The sequence below is a fragment of the Pleuronectes platessa genome, chromosome 15, assembly GCF_947347685.1.
Source record: "Pleuronectes platessa chromosome 15, fPlePla1.1, whole genome shotgun sequence".
Lineage (NCBI taxonomy): Eukaryota > Metazoa > Chordata > Actinopteri > Pleuronectiformes > Pleuronectidae > Pleuronectes > Pleuronectes platessa.
This window is the reverse complement of record NC_070640.1, coordinates 20,795,656-20,815,600: the sequence shown is the minus strand read 5'-3', so window position 1 is coordinate 20,815,600 and position 19,945 is coordinate 20,795,656. Positions and strand designations below refer to the sequence as shown.

Sequence of the window (19,945 nt, the reverse complement as noted above, 5' to 3'; positions counted from 1 at the left end):
ATGGTTCCTGAGGGGTGATCACTCAGCGTCATAAACTGTAATTACATCCCCACTTGTTTGGACGGCAATTTTGTGCTTATTTAAACCAGTGGCTTTTCCATTTGGCACGCTGCATATAGAAATTTGATCATCTCCCCTTAATCTATGTGCGTGTGTGTGTGTGTTTGTGTGAGAGAGAGAGAGAGAGAGAGAGAGAGAGAGAGAGAGAGAGAGAGAGAGAGAGAGAGAGAGAGAGAGACACATGCTAAAATCTTTCCTCCTCATCCTTTTGTACCATGTAGGTTGCCAATCCCTCTCCAGTACGGGCCAGTGGCTGTTTGTTTCACAGAGGATGGGGGTTGGTCCTGTCCTCAAAGCAGAGACTCCCTCAGTCCCATATAAATACACTCAGAGTATCTCTCCCCCACACGCACACACACACACACACACACACACACACACACACACACATACACACTCCTGCAGGAATCAGACAATTAATACAAACAGCAGGCAGGAGGAAGTCGATGGAACTCGTTTGGTGCAAGAGCCGAGCAGCAGCAAAACAAATGGTTTAAATGGAATGAGAGGAGAGAAAGAGTGACAGAGAGAGGAAGAGGGGAGGGAGGAGAGTGGAATAGAGGGAGGGATGGAGGGAGGGTTTAGTGCCAAATAAGCTGCCCCCTCTTCTCCCACATCTCAGTCCGTGAGCACTGGAGCAGAGCCCGAGCTCCGGCGTGCATTCCGGACATGTACACCTGTAAGCTCTATTCATTCATTCATTCAGGGACGCAGCGCTCACATGTAAGTGGCAGACACACCATTGAGACGTTGACGGCAGCAGAAAGAATTTTACGTGTGTGATGAGATCAGACTGAGCTCGGAGGCAGAGGCAGCAGAGGAAGAGGAGGAGGAGGAGGAGGAGGCGACGTGCACAGTCTACATCCCAATTAAGGTCTGAACCTTTTCCTCTTCTTTATGTCAGCACATTGGTAGATTCAGGAGAGACAGACATGACACATACTCTGCCTTACTGTTTTTTGCTTTGCTGGGTTTAACATCATACTGTAGTGCTCGTTGACTAAAACTCAAGCTACAGCAGGGATGAGTTTATCCAACCAGCTGTTCGGGCTCAACTACACAGAACTTTTATGTTGATTTATAGAAAGCTAGAATTGTTGGTTTTTCAGTTATATTTTGCATCTTTTTAAGCATGAAATCTGGTCTCGCTTGTGAAATGCCTTTGTTCCCTGTCATTCTTGGCTTTGCTGAGCACTATATATATGAACATGAAAAATTGAATTAGACTTTGGACGATCTAGAAGATTCTGTCTGGCATTTTGATACCAACTTGCCACATAACAACACCTTATTACCGAGTGATGAATGGAATAAACCTAATTGTTACCATAGCAGGAAGTGTATTCGTAGAATTAAAATGTTTGCTTTTTGTCCTAGGTCAGTTTTTTCTTCAGTTAAGTTTAATATACATTTGTTTCAATAACAACTGACTATTTGTTGACTATTTGCCCAGCCTACTCAGACAAATGCTTTACATCAGTAATTCTATTCACAATATGTTCAGTGTTGGTTTAAGGTTATGTTTCCCTTAACTAAAGTTCAGTATTTCTTAATATATATGAATATGAATTGACAATATTTGCATAGCCTTCATAGAAACACACTTGAGCTATGCCCAATATGTTTGGATTTTAATTGGGCTCTATCTATCTATCTATCTATCTATCTATCTATCTATCTATCTATCTATCTATCTATCTATCTATATATATATATATCTATCTATCCATCTATCCATCTATCTATCCATCAATCTCAGACAACAAAGCGCTAAAACAATGTTGTTTCAGTGGTATTGATACAATCGCAACAATACTGAAATATTTACAAAATATCATTTTCAGACTTTAAGAGCAACATTCCTTCAACTGCTGATCCAATTCTCTTGTAATGCTCTATACGTCTCACTGTTCACTTGCATATGGAGTAGACTACACTCAAACCTCCCCCAGAGTGTACAAGTGAGTCAGTAGAGCTAGATGTTTTCCATACAAAGCACGGCGTAAACTGTGGGGAGCCACAAAAAAACAAATTGTCTATTCAGCGTCTGTGCGGAGTCACCTCAGTGTTTGTCAGATATATAATATTTGATTGCCACAGGAGTAGATCTTAGCTAAATTATATTTGATAGATTGTTAAGTCTAAAAGAGCTGTTTGGTAATATGTTGCTCATCAGTGGTCCCTTTTGAATAGTTTGATCTAGAAGGAAAACCTGTCTGGAAATTAATCAGAAGAGAATTTCATGGATATTTGAAATCCTTCCCAAACATTTTATTTCCGCATCAGTTCCTATGGAAACCAAATCAAATGCATCAGAAGCTCAGAAGGAGGTTCAAGAGAAAATCATTACATTGGACCAGCGCTGCGTTCTTGCCATTTTTTTTATCTGCATACTGTGCTGTGCACAGTACGTTGCTAAAAAGTGCCTTTGATTCAGATTGTTTGAGGTTGTTTTTGCCCACTTGAAAGCTGGTTAGGATCAGAGGCGAGCTCCCACTTTAAGCGGAAGGAAAAGCTGTGTGAGCAGATCAATACACAGAGCGCGTCCTCGCTCCACCAGCATGAGCAGAAAAAAAGAGTAGTAAAGATTACACAGCATCAATCAGCATCGTACAATGCAGGGGGCTGAGTCCTCTTAAGTCAACATCAACTCTGCCAGAGATAGAACCTGGCATAGTTTGGAAACGCTACCGGGCCTGTTTTAGTTTGAAAACTCCAGGCTGCATTTTAGTCTGGATGGGCAGAAACTGAGATGTTAGAAAAGAGGACAAACGCTTGCTGATTGGGTCTTTTAGCTCAAGTGGTCGTCACTTGTTCGTCGGGCTTATATCAAGTGACTCCCTTCCAGGAGAAAACAACCTGCATTGATCTCTGTAACCTCGGAGTAAGATAATCAAGTACAAGCGTTGCTGGAATAGAATAGAAAAGACAGTGAGTGAGTGTAACATTGCCTCCGTCCATTTTGATTTATATTAATTGATGATGAGATGGTCGCTGGACGCAAATTTCCAAATATTTTCAAAGTGTTTTCAAAATTCTGAAACTTAACGAAGTGATACAATAATATATAACAATTTCTCCATGGACAAACATTTTATCATGTACTGCCTTCTGGAACACTTAGCTGCCCTAAGTCCACACAAGTAAGCTAATGATGCACCTTCAATGAAAGAAGGACACACAGAAAGCTTCTGAAAGATGAAAATTATAAATAAATATATATAAATATTTAACCAGGTTGTGAAGTTTGCATTTGTGGAACTGATTTACATGTGTTCCACTTGCTTGGTGTTGGTGTGTGATTCTGACTAGACATGTGTGAGTACTCAAATTTACAAATCACTGTACTCTTTATATGTCTTTATTTTCAGTTGTAGATCATTTGTAGATCAGAATTACACATTTTATGACTTAGTTCTCATAATCCTCATTTCCTCTCAGGAAGTTCCCACAAACGTCTCATCCAAAGTAACCTACTTAATGCAAACTGGAAAATGACTGGATCAAAAATAGTAGATGCTACAGTGAACTGGCGGTAAAGTGGTTGTAGACTTCCTTTAATGATGTGTTTTCACTTTCCTATGTCCTGCAAGGAAATTGGCAGTATTTTAGTTGTTAAGGCCTCTAGTGGTGTGGTTCTATTTATGGTCAGCCTCATCGTCGATTGGTCCACTACGTTGCTCTGAACTACATGATGCCATCACCTGGATTGTATTGATTTTGAAGACTCCTTTTCTTTTAGGTCCACTGTGAAGTTCACATTCATCGTTTTGAGTGAATGTCTCATGAACTAGCACCATCGTCAAGTGGCTTTTATCCAATTAGTAAAACACAATTTGGCACATTTCTGGTTGGAAACATTTGCTCATCAAGATTTGCTCATCATGGTTTATGTGGCTACACATGTTCAGTCTGATGAGGCCAACTGTTCGACCTGTTGAAATCTGCAGTTCGCTACACACCATGTAAATTTGCACATATCATAATAGAATATAAGCATACCAGTACAGTAATATTTTACTTTTTATAGGACCCTTTACTGTTAATGTGAGTTAGAATGGTCTTTTCTCTTTGTATGTTGGCCCTGTGATACACTATGGACCTGTCCAGGGAGTATACCTCACCTCTTGCCCAGTGTCAGCTTGGATTTGCAGTGTTTTGTATCAGTTGTGGTCTTTGGCTGTTCCACCTGCTGACACTGGAATGAAGGGCGTTGCAATAGACAGGTCTGGATGAGATCAAAGCATGTTTGACCTTCTCTAGATCTGCAGATGAAAGTAATGACTTGCTCTTGGTTAAATGTGTCACATGAACAAAGCAGGATTGTACGACTTTTGTCTACTGACAACTCTGAGTTGAAAATAACCCAAATGCTTAGGCTTTGTCCGCCCACAAAATAACATGCTTATTATATTTCATAAAATGAGACCCGGAATACAGCCCTGTGGGACACACAGAAGGGGATCATGAGAGGAGGAAACGTTCCCAAGGTCTACTTGACAATTTGGCTCATATGGAAAAATGGAAAAAGAATGCGATTCGGTCTCTGATACACTTACATGCACTCACTCATGTTTGTACAGCTATCTTAGTGAGGACACTCATTGGCATAATGCATTCATTGGCCTCTTACCCTAACCCTAACCATCCAAACTCAATGCCTAACCCTAACCATAACCCTAACCCTAAACCTAAGCCTAAGCCTAAGCCTAACCCTAACCCTAAACCTAAGCCTAAGCCTAAGCCTAAGCCTAACCCTAACCCTAAACCTAAGCCTAAGCCTAAGCCTAACCCTAACCCTAACCCTAAGCCTAAGCCTAAGCCTAAGCCTAAACCTAACCCTAAACCTAAGCCTAACCCTAACCCTAACCCTAACCTAGCCCTAACCCTAACCCTAAACCTAACCCTAACCTATCCCTTAACCCACCCTAAACCTAATTCTAACCCTAACCCTAAAACCAACTCTTAACCCCCAATCAGTCCATTAAAGGGGGGTAACAAAGTGAGGACCTCACTTTCCCAAAATGTCCAAACTCTGTAGGTTGTAGACTTAAACTGGTCCTCACAAAGATAGCTGTACAAGAGAAAAAAAAACACAAACACATATACACACACACACACACACACACAAACAGTAGACATGTGCTTTATAGGAATGGACAAACATATCCAATCTTGCAAGACCAACAACAAAGTGATTGCTGACTATGAGTGCACTGACCTTGTCCTGCTTCCTCCATCAGTATCATTGGCTGACTGACAGAGATCGAGCAGCAGTGTGGGTCTCCTCAACTAAATGAGACATTGTGGTGACGACTGGACTACTCAAATGTCACTGCACTATTTTTAAAGTGTTCCCGTGTTGGGAGACACTTTTTCAACAGCTGAGAATATGTGTTGTGTGTTTTTTCAATAAGGATAGTTCAGAATATTATTGTATAGTGTTTGATGGTAAAGCCCAGCCATTCACTTCATCCCTGATTGTGGTTGCTTGCTTTGTTGTATATGTTGCTGCGATTATATTGCATTTGTTTTATTTGTGTTAAATCTGTTTGCGGTTGCATCTGTACTTTATGTGAATCAGATGCATTGTTTTCTTTTTTACTTTAGCTCAAGGTCTCTCAAAAATAAAGTGTACATCTCCTATTTGTGAATATTGCCACATGTCTTCCAAATGTGGAGGCAAAAATATTCCCTGACTTCAAGGCAAAATGAGAAGCTGCTCCATTAGCTGTAACTACTTACACAGAATTTCTGTTTCTTTCTTTGATCATGAGAATAATTGGATTAAACTAATTACATGCCCAGCAGAATATTACACTTGTGCTCAGCAATCGTGTATCCACTCTGATTTCTGATGGAACTGATTGTCATTCGCCTCTGGCTGCTGTTTTAAATTCTATCATAAGAATGCAGTGGGTACAACATGGCCGTATAAGCATCTCAACATACTTATTGGTTTGATTATGGTCATATTTAGCGAATTCACACCGGGATGAGATATACATTTTGATGAATGTTGTTCTCCTCAAGGGAAACAAGCACATCATTATTTACTCCATCAACAAATCCAGTATGCAAAATAACAAGAACATGGGAAGAGACTGATCAATTATTCTGCAAGTGTTATAGTCCAAGTGCATGCAATAATTAGATTATAGTATGCCTATAACCAAATCCAGAGAAGGAGAATGTGCTCAGGTGTACTGGTTTGTTTTTTTGCTCCCGAGCAGTTATCTTAGTTGAAATTAATGATTTTAGTTTGACATAAAGTTCAAAGCTTTTTAGTGTATTCAATTAGTCTCTGGTGTTTAAGAGTTTCAGTTGAGCGCACAAGATGGAAAATGGTGAAACAATCAATGATAAAGTCTAAGTTTAACATTTAGATGACTTGGACAATGAAAGTAGATTTTATTGTGGAGAGATTGGACTCCTCATGCATGAAGGGAGAGGGTAGTTCAACGTGACATTGTTTTGACTCCACACCGATTTTCAGTAGTTTACAAGTAAAAGACCGACCATCACATCAAGACTGAATATTGATGGCTTAATATGGGTATTGGCTCATTTGGAAACCAATACAATAAATAAAATAGCTTTGTACCATTGTCATTTCAGAAAATAATTGAGCTGTTTTCTGTAAGGTTTTTCAAAATCAAACTGGGCAGAGTTCAAAATGTGCTTGCAAAAGAGATTTTTTTGTATCTTTTGACTTGTATGTGTCAGTGTCCAGCTGATGAAGAGGCTGGTTGGCATTTGAAGATGAGGAGGCTGACAGTCAGCACGATCCTCGCTCTCACGTTGTTTCTGTTCCCACATGAAACGTCTGCTCTCATTTTTCTCCTCTGCAGTTGGACCTTTTCTTCTACGCTTGGATTTATTTAATGCAGCAATAATGTTGGCAGGTGCAGTGTTGCCCCGTCTTTTTATATACAGTCTATGTGTCCTGACCTCGTTATGGGTGTATGTCTCTAAAGCCGTTTTTAGACATGACCTGCGATATATAGTTTTATTGGTAGTTATCTTTTCACACTTGCACAACGCAACAGGAGGTTCTCTGCGTAGACACTTTCACAACAGCAACAAATCCCACATTATTCAGGCGAGAGGTGAAGCTGCAGGGTGCAGCAGGCAGCAACAGGAAGTTATGTATTACATCTGCTGCAAAGATCACCAGACGTTATTCACAGCACATTGACATAAGCGTTGGCTCACGGTTTTTGTTTTTTTGTTTGCATCTGACTCGTGATCCCCCACTCGCTCGCGGCAAGACATTCTTCTGACCTTATGCTAGGGAGCCAGGCAGAAAAAGTCTACAGATAATCCGGAAGCACTCCCTCAGACATTTGCATTCACACATACACCTCCTCCGGAGGATCCCTGGAGTTCAGTGCATGTCTAAAAGCCGCTTTAAAGTAGAAAAAGAAGCAAAACACATCCACAAATCCTAGAACAGCTGTTTGTGTGCACAGAAGCAGGGAGAGCAGGATGAGAAGAGCTCAAGTTAAGCCAATGCATATAAGGGCACAGTTTTAGCTCAAGCAAATCTAAGCACAAGCAGGGGCTATTTGAGTGTGAACATTAGAAAATCTGAATAGGAAAATAATTTTGCTTTGGAACTGAAAAAACATGAATTAACGGACACAAATCTGATGCCAAATACTTTACAGCAATCAATTAAATCTCTGTTAATTAATGTTCTTGCACAGAAACACATGGTTTTAATTTTTTTAATTATATTCTCGACCTTCCTTTAGATTTTTTCCTGGTCTGTATATTTATCAGATTGATTTTGGAACCAAGGCTATGTAAGTTTCCCTGAACAGCAGCCACTGACTGTGATGGAAGAATCTATGCATTTAAATGACCGTTTAGCATTTATATAAAAATACTAAACCATTGCAACAGCGCTGCAAATGAGGAGTGTGTAGTTTGCTAACTTTAGCTAAGATTAGCAACAATTCGCTCCTGGTCACACCACAATGGCTTGAGCTGCAAAACCCCTGAGTGGGCTGAGATGAGCAGGGTTGTGTTTCATGCTTATCACTATAACCTTTCCTTTATTAGAAGAAAATGTCTTAATACTTGAACAAGTCTATATTCGCTCTTTAAGTTGTTGTTTTCGACTAAATAAGAAATCCAGCCCCTGTGGTATTTAGTGGCCAAAGATATTTATCATGGTTCCAAAGTTATGTTTTTTTTCATCAAGCCATATGCACACAAGATGATCGTACCTACCAATGCAAAGTGGACTGTAGGTGAGAACTTTTTCCATGTGGGAGCTGTGAAATGCTTTGTTGGCACAGTGCTATCTAGTACTCATTAACACATTCACTGAAATTACTTCACACAGTCTGTACTTGTGAATATCTTCGCAGTAGAAGGCTGTAGTTTCATATGCCAATATATTACATTATTTAACTATTTCTCACTTTGATTTCTTTTTTATTTCTCTCAAACTATACCTTTAAAGTCTATTTCTAAAGCTTTAAGTTATGCAATAAGATTTTAACACCAAACTCTCACTGTGTTGTTTTCTGGTTGGCTCATGTGCTGCTCACATGAAAATGAACACAAATTGTTGTGTACAGAAAATTGTGGCTGTTGCCTCGTCCATTATAGACAATTACCTTCATCACATCACGTTTCACCACAAAAAACTCCAATACATTGACGATGCTGCAAGTTTTAGACACAATAGTATGACAATAATACCAGTAAAACAATTGTAAAAGTTAATCATTTAGATTGCCTTTTTTCCCTCATTTCTAGGGCCCCTTTGAATGGATGGCGCCCCCTAGCATTTGTACGCTAGTTCACTAATGTCAAATATATTATTATTATGTTTTTCTGTGAGATGCAAAATCATAGCTGCCTCAGAACCCCCTGTGTGGTCATGCTCAACATGTAAAGTACAAGCTCTCAAATAGATCCAGAGAACGTTTGTTCTGCTGCTGTAATGCAGCGTCCCTTGCCTCCTCCTTTCCAGCCTGCTGTTTAAGAAGGGCCAGCATGCTGCAACCGTGCTTCAGTCTTTTCGTGGGAGGCTGGGACGAGGTAGAGACCATGGGCTCTGGCTCCTCCTCACTATTTGTGTCCAGATGTGCATATGTAAATTAGGAGATTTCAGCAGCAGTCTGGCCATGGTTTGGCACAGAGCATGAGGCAACAAGGGGAAGCAGAATGGACGGCCTTTCCCCTAGTGCCTCATGCATGGCATCAAACATGGCCAAGAAGCTGCTGTTGCCTCAACGCTGTCTGTGCCTGTGGGGGGGGATTATTCAACTCCTACTCATGCCATGAATAACAGAATGTTAGACAAAAGGTAGTTGAGGCAGAATGCAGGGTCACCTACAGTGGAATTGTCAAAACTGTTACAAAGGGTTTCTGCTTTGGGGCTATTAATCATTTCTTTAGGACTTTAATAATTGGCGGTTAATCAAATTACCTTTTTAAAACTTGTTTATTTATTTTCCATTTAAACAGCAAGTATAGCCAATGTAAGCCTGTATTAGCTGTACACCATACTATTGATGGTGCCTAATCAAATGATGTACTTTACCTTGTATTTGGTTTTAAGCTTGTCTCACTTTTTGGAGACAGTGACCTGCCCCCCTCCAGCCCCATTCCCTGAACCACCTGCCTTCAGGTCTGAAGCAGCTTGATTAGAAAACATCACTAAAACTACTAACAACATGTTAACTCACTGATGTATTTACTGCCCGCCAGATAGGCTTCATTCCTCTTCCCACTGAAGAGACGATCCAGTTTAACCCTTACCTTTCTTGAGGCAAGAGTTTTAGCCTCTGTGACTGCATGGAATTTGTGTATTTAGAGCATTAAATATATATAATCCATGGAAGGATTCTATATATTTAATGCTCTAAATACAGATGCAACTGATGCAACCTTCAATTTGATCATTTTACATCAGCAGCATGACAATATTGTTCGCCTGTGGGTACGACATACTGATAATGTTTAAATCATCTTGTAAAGGATGGTCTGACGGGAAGGTTTCCTTTGCTGAAGGAGGTGAGTTAGGAAGCATTGACGCTCCTTTCCTTTAGAGAATTCAAACAGGTCATGTTATTGCGGCCGCTGAAATACTTCCAGGTCATTTCACTCAGTTAGGAAGATTCAAAAGCAAAAAGGACTTTCAGAATGCAGCCAAGCTTACATGTTCTTTGTCTTCTTCTTCTTTGTTTTTGCAACCCAACCCTAGTACCCGACCAACTGGACTGGAAAGTGTTGAATAACGAAATGTGCGTAGTCTAGAGTCAGCTTGGTCACACCTTTTTGGGCTGCACGCGAGCGGGTGGATGGCCACATTTACATCACGAGGACCAAGGCAGACTGGCCCATGCAGAAACTAAACTGTACACCTTAACAAAATTATGCAGCATCTATCATCTTATGGTCTTAATACCATTTACCAGGCTCAAAGCAAACACTCACATGTGCACAAGATGTATCCAGTAAATTAAAATACAACTTAAGTGAGAGAAATGACACCAGCGGAGATAGAGCTGTTGCAGTGAAGACACAAATTATCATCAGACACATTTCACCTGAAAATCCACAGTGTTTTCCTGACATACACTTTAAAGCCGCCAGATGCAGGAACTATATATTTAATTAGAATTTGAATGATTAGCATCTTAATATCACACCTCTGCTTCTGCATGTGACACCTTTGAAACTACATCATTAATCACCCATCTGTCAAACGCTGAAAGGCATTTCTCTGAGCCTCAGCACAGATGCACACAGAATATTGATGGATTGACAGAGGTGATAAAATGGCCGTAGTGTGTGAGGACCTGAGGAACAACCAGAGGATGATGTCAAAGCCTACAGGGGACACCAGAAAATACAAATGTGTCCCCAAACCTCTGATTCATCTCAAAAAGTCTCTTGCAGCATGTGTGGGTAACATGAAGCGTTCAGTAAGTCAGGTGAGGACAGGGCAGCTTAATGACACATTGGTTAGAGATTATTCCTGTTTGGGGAAACTGGAGCTGAGAGCAATTCTTCTTCTGCTATCCGTCTATTTACAAGCACACATAATTTCAAATAGCACAGCAGATAATAAAGCAGCTAATACTCTCGGCCATGAAAGGCTGTTTACATTATTCTGCTGCCTATTAACATATGCATGGATAAACAGCAGTGAATAGATTTTCTTGAGGGAAATGAGGCCGATGCAAGTTATCAGGTGCATACATATCCAGAGAGTATTTTTAATTTCTAAGAAACGTTCTAGATGACTGATCTGAATTATTCAGTACTGAGATAATAATAACCCAGACGTAAGAAAGACGTAAAATGGGAAATGGAGTTTGGGCTGGTTCATATGTGAGAGCGAGTGGAAATCAAGAAGTAGCTACATGTAGTTGCATTTTAAGGATGTTGTTCACTTCAATCTGTTGCCTGATGCCTTTAGAAAGAGGCAGAATGCATGATGCCATGGTGGGTTGTGTGATTCATTTTTTAATTAGACTTGATTTGTTGATTGCTGTGGGGGCAGAGCCGCTCAAGAATAATATACAAACATACCTATTACCATAATAGTATAGTTGTTCATTTGAAAATTGCACATTTCAACCTGTGATGTCTGCACAGCAGCCCATTGGATTCTCTTCATGGTGTTTTTTCACTTCAGTATTTTCCTAAAATATCATCAGACCCAATTTTACAAACTGTAAAATATGTTATGTATCACATTATAAAAACCAATATGAGCCTTTCCTGATTCAACAATATACTATTTATCTTGAATGAGTTGAACTAAAATTGTAAACTGGCTCACTTTCCCCCACACTGCTCAGTAACAGCAGGATATCACTATGTCTCAACCCAAGACTGATTAGAACATTATCAGGTCATAATAATGAGTTTATGCCTGGATTGATGTGTTCTCAAAGCACTGGTTCCTTATTCAAACACCAGTAATAACAATGCAGAATAAGTTATCAGTTATCCTGTCAAATGTTTTTACAATAATAATATATAACAAGCTATGGTATTTTGTTATAACAAGAAATGTTTATTTGTGCTATGTGATTTTTGAAGTTTATACATTATAATAACGGGAATATGTCTTGTTATAATAGCCTATAACACCTTTAATGCAATAATACTGATTCATTTTTAATTTTTCTGGTGCGGCCACAATATGCTTTAAGTGATGACATATTCAAAGATGTTTCAACCGCTGCCTTTCAGTTGGTGTATTGTGTATAGACGCTTAGTCTGAGTTTGGATCTGTAAATCAGAAGCTGACATGAATATCTTTTACCACATGTTGGAAAGATATGAGGTGAACACAGTGTTACATCTGTGATCTTAATGTGAAGAGCTTTTATTAGATGGTTGTTAAGATTCACCATTTAGTCTGATTTCTACTGTCAGAGTGCCATTACACTGGTCAACAAATAAACAGTTCTCGAACTAATACAGAGTCTAGATGTGAGTCTTATCTAACACAGTTTCATCTGTTATGTGCAGTGTTGTTCACGACCACTGCTTTTCACCATCCAGCACCCTCCTTACTTGGTGACATTGTTGTTCTGCATTTCACTGCTTCATCTGCTAGCTCTAACAACGTCTTCTGATCAAGGCATATTTTTACCCCAGTCCCATTATTAGACTTTTCAAGCATAGGGGTCCATTCAGGATGTAGTCCTTTCATATGCCTTTCAGGAAATGAAAGCAAATTGAATAGAAATGCTCTTACAGTATGACTAGTGGACCATGTGACTCGGTGTTTATGCATCAGACAAACAACCCCCTCGTTATGCATGGCTTTCTCAATTTCTCAAATCCTGCTTCATCCCCGAGCAAGAATTCCATTTGTGGGGCTGTGACATTTTTTATGTGATTTATTCTATTGTCCTGAGTCCTCCGGCCATGGCTGCCCCTCCGCCTGTCCCCTTGCCACCAGCTTTGACAATCCCAGCCTTTGTTTTTGCAATGAGAAGCAGCATTCTTCCAGAGGGATGACCTCCTCTGTCTCTACAGGGGCTGGCACCGAGGACACAACCCTACCCAAGGATTGGCTAGCACCCACCGGATGCAGTGAACAAAATCCCGTCGTCATCCCAACTCTGCAGCTCGTACGTTCACCAACCGAGTTCTCCTTCACTAGGAAGACTTGATGGATGCCTGTGTTCATCCCAACTGACACATCGAGGCTCAGCAACATTATCAGCACCAACACAGCACAACAGCATCAAACTGACGGGGGAAGTGGATCGACAGCGATTTATGTGAGTAAAATTTGATTATTTTTACTGTAATGAATTGAATTAACATTCTAATTGAATTAGTTAAATTGAGAGTCAGTGCTCATTGATATTATGACTGTTAAAATGCTGTCTAATAAGATGGTTTTTTACAAATTAAACTTTTCTGTGACCCAAAAAGCACGAATACACTTTGAGGAGCACCTGCAGGAGAGAGGCAGACATGAGAGGTTCTGAACTGAAAAACTATTTCAGAGAGATCTCATCCTTAAAATCCCTGCTGAATATTAAAACTCTGGCAGAGCAGCGACATCTTGCACCATCTGCAAAGGACTGTGTCAACATATATAAGAGGCTTATGGAAACAGAAACATGAACACATCAGACATTACCTGCAGCCGTCATAAACAATCAGACGCACAGGTCACAGTAGGTGTTTATGTTAATGCTAACAGCTGCCAGGATAAACAGTTCTCCAAAGTTCATCATAAGCTTCCTGTGCAGTAAATTTAATTGCAGACATAAATCCTATTTCTATCTTTGACAGGACTAAAATATATTGCAAACGTTATTTATTTATCTATTTATTCCACAGCAATGACTTTATGTGCTTCTTTAATGATAAAGTTGAAATTATTTGAAACAAAATTCATCCTCTCCTTGAAGCTAATGTATCTTAAAGCAGAGAAATCTCAGGAACAGCTGAGAATCCTGTCATTTATTTCGATGGTTTCTCTCACATCAGCCTTGATCTGTTAACTTTAATTATCTCGTCTTCTAAACCAGCAACTTATCTCGTAGACCTTAATGCAACAAAGCCACTCAAAGGAATTGTGCCCTTTATAAATAATACTTGACTCAGTACAATAAATCATCATTACCATCAGGTTATGTATCACAATAGTTGTAATTAAAGCTATAAATAAAAAAACTCACCCTGAACCTTGAGGTTTTAGCCGACTATAGACCAACCTCCACTTTCTCTCTAAAATCCTTGAGAACGTTGTTGCTAAGCATCTGCGTGGCTTTCTCCAGAATAATCATATAAATGTATAATATATAATGTGTGTAATGTATCTATATGTTATTATTTTGTTAATGTGCTCTGCTACATGCTTCATCTATCGTGCCTCTGTCTGTCCTGAGAAAGGGATCTCGCACTTGTGACTCTCAGATCTTTCTATGTTTTGTCTCTCATTAAAATCATTTTTTGGGGGTAGTTTCACTCTATAGTCAAAGATTGATGGCAGAGGATGTCACACCTTGTGTAGTCTTGTGAGGCAAATTGGGATTTGTGAAAATATGATTATTTATTGATTGATTGATAGATTGATTGAGTCATTTATTCATTTGTTTGTTTGTCTGTCTGTCTGTCTGTCTGTCTGTCTGTCTGTCTGTCTGTCTGTCTGTCTGTGACTGTGTCCGCCACCTGCCTGGATGACTGTCCTTTGTAATGAGGATTAGCACTGGACACAGTGTGACAACCAGGGTTTGGAGGTTGATCACAAAGAAGAAGAATGAAAAGGTGTAGTCATTAGTGTTGAATGCCTAGCTAAATGTAGCTGTATTTACAGTCCACATCACAGGCCTCACCTATCTTTTGTTCTGCGCAGTGTTCTCCAGGCTTATTGCTCTTTAAGTGGAGCATCTTTCATCAGCCTGCCCTCGGTTGGATCTGCCTCATAGCCCCCAGCAGCCCCTGCCATTTGACTGTCATTAGCACTAACAACATTAGAATGGATCTCCCAGCTGAGACTGGATTAAAAAAGACACGTCTCTGCTAGGTTTGATGTCAAGAGAGACCTAAGTAAGGATCTTTCAATCTTTTTAAGTGTTAAGTGAGGCTGGCAGCACTTTCCACCCTCCTCCATCGAGTTTTTTTCCAGCATTACAGCAAGATCCACTGGCTGTATTCACTCATACAGTACACCGCCTGTGATGTACTGACCTACAGATGTGTTTATTTATAGCTGCTTGGTCATTTCTTATGTCTGCTGCAGTTGAAATACGGAACAAACTGAATCACACAGTGTGCCAAAGAAGCCAGCTTCGAAAAGCACAATCACAGCATTGTAGCGAAGTAGACAGAAGTTCACTGTGCAGTCCCAGTCAAATAATGATGCACAGTAATTATGCAGAGGTCAGTTCTGTGTGGTTTCCCTCTGGGCAAACAGGTTGTTGATTGTTGTTCTTATCATTAGACGCCTGTCTTTACTTGTGCCGTGTCAGCTGATTGGATTACATTAAAAAAAACACCTCTAAACATAAATAGAGCTACTGTATTTTCATGTGTGACTGTTTTAAAATATATTTCCCTTTCCCATTTATCTTTGAGGAATGAAAATGGAAAGATAAGCGATAGTGATGGTGTTACTATCATGCGTTATGCATTTTTGCTTGAAACACTATATCAGTGTTGGAAACAGATGGGAACTGCAGATTTACATGTATATCCCATATAAAAAACAGGGAATGTGAACCTGTATTACCTTAACACCTGCTCCCTACAGAAGTTAATCTGTAGAAGATAACAACATCAGACTGTCACTGGCCCCTGTTGCTTTGGCAAATGTAATGCTTGTGGACGTGTTCAATGAGCTACTGCTATACAGTTTCAACCAACCAAATAATTGGTGTTTAGAAAGCAATGACACATTATATCATATGAAATTCAAGGAATGTCATAGCAACAGCCACTAAAACCAGATTTTAACATTTTTAATAGGCTGAGTTGTTTGTTTTAAACTAATGTTTCATTGAAGGCACTGATTTTGCCTCTTTTACTCTAATCTTTTACGGCACGTGCTGTTCTATTCCAACAAACATCATCTCATGTGGTATCGGTAGAGCAGCAGAGATATCGATAATCAGCCAGACCATACTATCTTCAAAGAACAATAGACATGAGACAAAGCGGCTTTTTAAAATGAGGCCACTCATACTGCTCATTTAAAACTTTACACGTAACATAAACAACTATTATAAACTCATGACTCTGCAGTCATTGTAATTGGAAGTGAACTCAGCTAAGACCACAAACATTGTGAGGGTGATGATAAACTTGGCAACATTTTAACCACATGAATTAGAGCATTGTGCTTTAAAAGAAGCCATGAAATTAGGGCAACAGCAGCTGAAGACCAGATCAATCTCTGTCTCGCAATCCATAATGGGATTGGGACATAATCGAATTCTAAACTCATGAGTAATATATTTTTTTCATAAAATGTCATTTAAAAAAAAATGTATCAGCTTGAGTAGCTTTAAATTGTCATTTTGTTTGACTGAATCTCTCCTTTTCAGGGACCTATTATTTGTTGCCTGCCACTGCAGTAAAGACATAATCCGTTAATAATGTGGAAGCTGTTGCCCATGGCTTGTTGGGATATGAACGCTGGTTGGTTGGTTGGTTGGTTGGTTGATTGGTTAGTTGGTTAGTTGCTGTCTTTATGTGAACAACAGAATGAAACAGATTTACTGGTGAAGAACAATATGTGGAGTAGAGTGTTTTAACTATCAGCATTTGTACATATCATACTGGCATCGACTGTAAATCTAAACCATCAGCCAGTTTGATGCGTTGGGACTTTGGGTATATTTATAAATGTGTTGAAGCGACTGGATGTTAGTGTGAACAGAGTCACTGGTGCCCACTGGATATTCAGGCAGCCAGACGTGACCAACTGTAACAATCAGATCCAGTCAGAAAGTTCACTGCGTTTGATTGACAAGGAGAGTGGTGCTTCACTGCAGCACATCTGTCAGGACGACAGACTAGTTATTGTGTTTTTCCTCATTAATTAATTCAACCAAGAAGGTTTCGTTTGCGTCCATTTTATCTGTTCTTTCTCTGTCTCGTAGTTTGCAGGATTTCTGACTGAACAGATGGAGTTTAGTGGAAAGAAACCAGTGATTAGTGTTCGAGGCTGGGAGAACTTTCCAATTTGCTGAGAACTCTTGATCTGTTAAATGTAGTTAGACTTTGTTTTGACTCCAGACTAATGACAGCCAGTGGACGGAGGTATTGTGTTTTCTGATTGTCCATCCATTCATGGAACAGAAGGGGATTTCTTCAAATTGTGTACAAACATTCAAAGATCAACTGATTAGATTTCGCTGTCGATGTCAAGTCCATTTTGTTTATTTGGACATTTAAAGACAACTTGGTTGACCAAGGTAAAACGACAAAACGACATAAGGACAGTAAAAAATGTAATACATTAAGGTCTAAGTAATAAAAATAAAATACAGTCATAAATGTAAAATAAAGTGACCTTATTAACCCAACATCTCGTTGGGAAGCGACATTTGATGGAATTTCTTAACATCTAGTACAAATGGTAACTTGACTTAAAGAAGAACTGAAGTGAGGTTGACTTTCGTAGTTAAAGGTCAAAGGTCACGGTAACCTGTTTTTGTCAACACGATATCTCAAAAAGGTTCTGAGGTAATATCTTCGAATTTGGTGCATTCTTTGCGTCTCAAGATTACATTTTGGTGGTCGAAGATCAAGGTCACTGTGATTTCATGTGGTTTGGAAGGAGTTATTTCAGGAACACGCAACGGGAATTTCAGTACATCTGGCACAAACATTACCTTGGACCAAAGGATGACGCCTGAAGAACGCCTCAAGAGAATCCTTTCAAATTTGACACGAATGTTCACTTGGATTCACGGATTAACTGATTCGATTTGTGTGATACAAAGATTAAAGCGGACTGTGGACTCTTTGAGTATGACATCTCAAGTCTGCCTTAGGGGAATTTCTCCATATTTTATCCAGTCATCAGTTAGATTAAATGATCGTGTTTTCTCTATTCAGATTAATCCAACATTATCAATAGATCATTAAAACTTCAGCTTTCATGGGTTTTTTGTCATTTGGTTTTTTCTACCATACCTGCCATGACCTCTCTGTCATAAATTGCCATAATTCTTGAACCCATTGTGCAAGTATAACCCAATTTAGATGATGAATGCTCATATCAACTCAATCACTGCAGCTAAATTTGGTGGCATTTTGCCTGTAGCTCATACTTGTACGGTGCAATATTCACTGGATGATTGAATATATGATGATTCTTTCCATAGTGATACACACAGCGTTGTTTAATTAGACTCTGTGTATTCACTTTACGCTGCCTCGCCTGCGGTTTGTGGTGTTTGCTCTTTTTTATCGTCTGGTCTCATATTTGTTTGTTCTGCGGTTGCTTGCAGTCACAATGCTAATTCACCTTAAAATGGTGATGCAAAACGTTGGAGAGGTGAAGAACGCGATGTGCATGGATAATTAGCTTGTCTACACCAATGCCATGCTGTTTAAACGTGACCCTATTAAACCCATCCTGATGTGTTAATTATCCCGCACAACCTTTGATCTCAGACTGAGCTTGATCCTTTTTAATCAGGGATTAATTAGGTCTATAGACTTGTGATTAACCAGCAGACGATCTGGAGAGAAGCACACTGAGTGGTTGGAGCCTGTGTAGTTGTGATCACAGATGACTGCGGTGTGAAGACTGAGGACTGAACGGCATGTTGAGCAAATGGAGATCAGTAACCTGAAAAGGGACATGCACATACATGTACATTGTGTAACAAGTCTGCATTTCTTTGTAAAGAAGAATCCAGAAAAACAAATATACAGAATAAATATCAGCTGAATCTGGTCAAATTTTTTAGTGTAATTTGTTTTTCTTGTTCTTCCCTGCACCCCTCATTAGAGATCAAGCATCTGTATCCCTCGTTTCAATTACTGATTTAGAAATGGTAGAAAAGGTTAAATTGATTCAGATTTAAAGCCTCAGTCTTGGGGAAGCCTTCACCAAGGTGCATTTATTTAGTTCTGACATTTCAGTTGACTGTATCAGTTAATCACCAACTTGCACCAATCCCATTTATTTTCCCATCAACACACGTCTTGTTTTTGACATTAGTTGGTGTGATTTAATATTTTTCCAATGCAGCTTTAAATCAGTCCTTTTTCAGTTGTGTGTTTGTGTTAAAAATATCCACAGAGGATGACACGTGAGGACAGTGTGCATGTCTCGTTCAGCCTTAGATAGTGTGTGAACTGGTCCAGAGCAGTCCCACATATATTACCAAAATATGTGACCCGGTGTGACCCAGTGTTGTCATTACTAAATCTGCACAGAGGGCTCTTCATAAAAAACAGAAACACATTATAGATTTTTTGGGTTGTCAAATTTTTGACAGCTTAGTTTATTTCCTTTTTTGAAGCAACTGATCAGTTGTCAGTTTGACGGTAGTATTATGGCTTTAGGTCGTGATTGGCTGAAGAATGCCTGAACATACCGAAACATAATGACTTCTGTAATGAATCACATCAGAACCCCACAAACTTGTAAATTGAAACAGTTGCTTCCACATTGAATGTAAAATATTCATCATATATATAGACTGTAAATACTGTAAGCCTCGTGGTATGCGGTTATAGTTTCATCAGCAGACACACTTTACTTATAACTATGCATATATAGCACATACCATTGATATTAATATTCATAATATACTTGCCTATATACTTATAACAGTCTATACATAGCATATATATGGATACGTTTATTTCAATATCTGTTATACTAATGCAGAAATACAGTATGCATCCTTGTGCAATC

The 19,945-nt window shown here is 39.4% G+C and overlaps 1 protein-coding gene across 1 annotated transcript in view; it reads left to right on the top strand.

The window, feature by feature from the left end:
* Positions 1–674: 674 nt before the first annotated feature.
* The window catches only part of b3gat1b (beta-1,3-glucuronyltransferase 1 (glucuronosyltransferase P) b), a 26,549-nt gene continuing 7,278 nt past the window's right edge, over positions 675–19,945 (top strand). The window contains exons 1-2 of the mRNA XM_053441412.1: positions 675–934; positions 13,084–13,331. The gene's annotated coding sequence lies outside the window, so the exon portion shown is untranslated. The remainder of the gene's footprint in view (positions 935–13,083; positions 13,332–19,945) is intronic.